Here is a 5,524-nt window from a genome sequence, read left to right as displayed (position 1 = left end):
CCAAAACTCTGTTGAATGAAAGTTGCGAGAATGAAATTATTGTTTTGCTTCTGATCTTAGAACCAGGTGTTCAAGAAGCATCCCCTGTGTGTATGCATGTGCCCGCTTCCTTCAGAGAGGTAGCTGGAGAATGCAGGGCTAGGGCACACATGCATGCTTTAGCAGAGCAGCAGGAAAGCACAGGGCCAGGGAGTACCTCCCAAAGATATCGAGATAGAGGGAGAGCACAGAATTGCTGCACACCAGTGCCTCCATCCTTGGAGAGCATCTCAACAGGCCCTTGCCCCTGCTACAGATGCTTTGGATTAGCAAATTAATCTTCTTCACATGTCGTGTAAACACTTTTGAAACTGCTGCTTTTGTACTGGTCCCTGGAGCAAGTTAGTGTACATGTGAACCCTTTAAAAGAAATGTTACAGTTCCCTAGAGTCCTTTAGGTTTCCTCAATATAAGCCCCATTGATGTTCCAAACCAGATGTTTTGGGGTCTTGTTTCTTCATTGCAAGTCCCAAGGATTGGGATGCCTCATGTGGGACACCAACCCCTCACTTTTCAGGGAGAAGCTCCATATTTATGCGATCCCTCCTAATTACAGGTTGCCATGCTAGGGATGGGGTTTTGGTGAGACCATGTCTCCGTATTATATTAGTAATATAATACTACTTATATTAATGTGGCCCTTTGATAGTTTGTGTCAAAGCTGTGGTTAGACTAGTTTTCAGGTCTTCCTCAGAGGGAATTGTTTCATATGTAGGTGTAGATTTGGTCTGTTCATGGAAGTAGGTGAGTTTAGAATCTTCCTATGCCAAGATCTTAGACCACGTCTCTCTATATATAATATCATGTGTTTTATATATATATATATATATAGTCTTAAGCCCAGCTAATCTGAGAACTAGACAAGGACACACACACACACACTCACTCACTCAAGTGAAAGTTTATGTTTTGCTCCCATAAATTTCAAAACAAGTTACTCATTCAAAGAGCAGTTCAAGGATCCAAGCTCCACTGATTTTAGGGCTCCATCACCTTCCACTGTGGATTCCAGTATCTCCATATTCATTTGTATCAAATCAGCAGAGGGTGAAAGAGCATAAAGAGTGGTGGGGAGGAGGTTTTATAGGCCAGGCCTAGTTTAGGGTTCTTGGCTTGAAATCAAGGCAAACTTGCCTTTAATGATTCTGTCTAGTTTTAGGTCACTGCTCCACCAATTCTCACATCTAATTGTCACCATTTTGTGAACCACATTTTAAAGGTTGTCTTGGATTAAAACCTGGCTCAAATAACAGCGGCTTTGATGGAGTGCCACTGTTTTTAGTCCTATGAAGTATTCTGCCACAGAAAATAGCAGGCATTATTACCATGCACGTTTTCAGTTCAGGTAACAGCGAGGAAGCCTTTCTGCGTGAAATTGAAAAGAAAGTTTCTCTACCCCCTAATTTTGTGCTGCACTATTCTGACTGTGCAAAGGCAAGAAGCCATGTTTCAGAGTAACATTCCAGGTTGTCTAGATTTTTAATTACACTTACTAAAACAATTATTATTAATAATACTAACACAAGTTCCCCATCTCTTCGGGTTTTGTAATTTCCTTCCCTGAAAATGGAGGGCTGTAAAAACTCAGTGAATGTTATAAGGATCAGATCTTGTTTAAGCATTAAGAATAGTTCACATTAAGATCCTGCTCCATATTCATAGTCTTGGAGAGTGCAGATAAAAATATGACTTTTGAAATTTTGATTTGTGATCATTTCTGAATCCATATGTACTCATTAAATGCCACTGAATACATTTTTAATAATGAGGAGGAATTTGACAAATGACCTGTCTGGGCTGAACAAAGAGATTTAACACAGCAGATCTCACACAGCAGGGAAAATACCTGGAGAGTGTTAAAATCCCATTTGTTAAGCTATATTGCGTTATGGTCAAACTATCCATATTAAGACTGGTTGCTTATAATAATCATTGTCATGATGCCATATTGTCCTATCTTACTAGCCAAGAGGGAATTTACCCCATATCTGCAAAACAAATAGGTTTAATGATGGTTTTGAGTGCACACATTTCCTAACAATACTCTTACAGGAAGGAGAAACCATTTCTACTGTCACATTAAGCTCTGCCATAGAGCAAGGCTTCAACATTATTTCTTTTGTATAAATTTCAAAACAAGTTACTCATTCAAAGAGCAGTTCAAGGATCCAAGCTCCACTGATTTTAGGGCTCCATCACCTTCCCATTTGTTAAGCTATATTGCGTTATGGTCAAACTATCCATATTAAGACTGGTTGCTTATAATAATCATTGCTAGCCCCTGGTTGCTAGCCCCTGGTTTCTGCTCCACTTTGAAATCTCTATATCAAGTATTCCTTTCTCTGATTATCATCTCTTTTCAGCTCACTTACTTTAAAGCTCACTTGGCTGTTCACCTCACATCTAAAATCTTCGATTCATTAACACTAACAAGTTCTCACTATCTCTAACCTTCCTCCTATCTTCATTTTCCCCTCTGCCAACCGTAGATTTCATGATCCACCATTAGCATAATCATCCTATACAAACACCATCTCCTCTCTTTATTCTCTGTGATCTCTTTATTCTCTGAGGATTGAAATCTATAGAGAGGAAGATAAGAAATGACCTTCATATAAATTAGTTAAAGAAAGAAAAAAGATGAAAAGAACCTCTATTAATGGTCAAGGGAAGAAAGAAAGAAATCAATATTTATTGAGTTGTTTTGTGCCAGGCTCTGGTCTAGGACATTTACACTCTAGGTCATTTAAATGTGGAGATGGTCAAACAGGGTTAAGTCTCTATTATTCAATGCATTCCTTTGTTGACTATCTTTGGATATCTTAGCCTGGTCATTTTCTTTCCATTAATGTAAATCCAGAACTCTTCATTCCCATGCCTTTTAGCTGATAATTACTTCAAGAGTGTAAGCTTTGTTTAATTTACCATGTACTTAAGAAAGTGCACTCACAAAATGAAGCCCCAGTGTGGTCCAAATCCAAATATAAATGGCTTTCTTATTATCTGATGTTCAAGTTGTCATCAATAATGCAAAGTTTCATTTGTGTGGCTAACAAAGAGTTATCTGTGTATATTACTGTATGTCTACCAATTTTGTGTTTTGGAAAACATAAGAAAACCACATGTGAAACTCAGTTATTTAAAGTTCATTTTTAGCAAATAGCAGACATAATTCCAAAATAATTGAAAAGTGGTAAAATACAGTAGGCAATGTGGTCAATGTGATGAACATAAAGAAATAGAATTCTAATCCTAGGTAAATGCTGAAAGATCATCTAGTTAGTCCTGCTTACAATACAGATTGAAAGTTCATAGCAAGACATGTTAAGTGATTTTTTCGAAGTTACACAGCAGCGAATACCAAAGACTGAGGCATTCTGGACTTCTTAACAGAAACCTGAGGATATTAGGGTTTTTTCCACCTCTCAAAAAAGAGACTACTTATTTACTAGAATCCATTCCTTCATAACAAGAAGTAGGGAATCTGTCTGTAATGACATTTCTAGTTGTCCTTTGCCCCATTTCCTCCTGAAAAAAAAAAGACCTGTCTGTTGATGGCGTCCACCCCTTCCTCTTTTACTGCCCTCTGTATTCCTAAACACATTTTTTTTCTTCTCAGCATCCAACAGCTGTAATTGTTCTTTAATCTTATTCAATACTCTGATCCTTTCTTTTCCAGAATTCTTTGTGCTCTCTTCTTCAGTCTGCTAGCCCCTGGTTTCTGCTCCACTTTGAAATCTCTATATCAAGTATTCCTTTCTCTGATTATCATCTCTTTTCAGCTCGCTTACTTTAAAGCTCACTTGGCTGTTCACCTCACATCTAAAATCTTCGATTCATTAACACTAACAAGTTCTCACTATCTCTAACCTTCCTCCTATCTTCACTTTCCCCTCTGCCAACCGTAGATTTCATGATCCACCATTAGCATAATCATCCTATACAAACACCATCTCCTCTGCTCTCCCTCTCTCCGTGTATCAAACTACCGTGGCAAAACTCCTGCTTATAACCCATGATTCTCGATCTTTCCTGTGCCTGCACTCAAGCAGCCAAATATAACAAGAGAAAATGACAGGACTGGTCTGACTAGATTAACTTTCAATTCATTTACAAAACCATAACCCGGCTTTCAGAGGTATTTTAATTTCTTATTCTCTAAAACATGCTTTTTTCTCTCTCCTCACATTTATCCTGCATTCCACACATTCTATCAGTTGCAGATGTTGCCTGGGCACATAGACACATTTCTGCAGGGCTAATTCTAAGAAAAAAAGTAGGTGGGTATAAAGATACGCATCATCTGCTCTGTTTTTTTTTTTTTTTTTTGTTAAGTATTGCCAAATTGACTTCTAAAAATGTTTTCCTGATTTACAAAGTCACTCAAAAAGTATGAGCAACCCTGTTTCCTTACATCTTCAGCAGAGCTTGGTGTTTTTGTTATTGTTTCCAATCTGTTGCATGTGAAATGATATTTCAGTTTTGTCTTTTTCTCTTTTTTCACTCCGCTCTGGCTTTCAGTGTTGTCACTCCACTAAACATGCTGCTTTCAGTCATCAGTGATATCCATGTTGTCAAATAAAATAGATGGTTCTTTGTGTTCACCTGACTCTACAGTGCAATGGCACCCAGCTCCATTGATCACTACCTGTTTGACACACTACCTCTCAATCATCTTGACAGCTCACATTCTCCCTACCTCCCTAACAGCTACATTTTAGTCTCTTTTATTACTGCCTTCTCCTATTCAAGACCTGGTCTGGGCCTTCATTTCTTCTCTATCATTTCTTCCTAAGTGATACATTCTTTCCATGACTTTAAATGCCAACTTCAGATGCTGTCTACCAATGATAATGCTCTGTACCTCTGTGTTTCTGACTCCCCTATTTTGACATAGCATGAGCACCTCAAACTCAATGTAGAACTCTTTGTTTCTACCACTTGCACATCCCCCAAATTCCCCTTTTTTAGTAAACAGTTCATCATCATTGATAGATTTACAACTTTAAAAGCCTAGGTGTCAGACTCATACTTCTGTTTCTCTCTGCCTCCATATCCAATGCATAGCCTGTATTTCTTCTTTTTTACCTCCAGAATATGTTTTGGATCTCTCCACTTTCCTCCTTGGTCTCACCACTCAAGTTCACGTTTCCCACAATCGTTGAGATTATGCTCCCAACCAAATTCCTCAGTTCAGCTGTTATTCCAAAGTAGCACATTTCTACTTAGTAGCCAAATAATGTTTTAAAATGTAAATCACTTTGACTTGCTCCTGCTTAAACTTGTCCAATGATTTCTTATTTCTCCTTTTGCTAAAGACTGAAGACTTAGACTAAATCTTAAACCCTTACCAAGGCATCCATACTGCTGCCAGCCTCTCCAGCACTCTCTTACAGCCCTCTTCCTATTTCCCACCGTGCTTCCTTCGCACTGGTGTTCTGGCAGCGCCCGAAAGATGCTATTTTCTAACCCCATGCCTTGAACC

Source organism: Manis javanica, chromosome 6, assembly GCF_040802235.1.
Source record: "Manis javanica isolate MJ-LG chromosome 6, MJ_LKY, whole genome shotgun sequence".
Classification (NCBI taxonomy): Eukaryota; Metazoa; Chordata; class Mammalia; order Pholidota; family Manidae; genus Manis; species Manis javanica.
The sequence above is the reverse complement of the archived record's forward strand: the minus strand, read 5'-3'. Positions refer to the sequence as shown.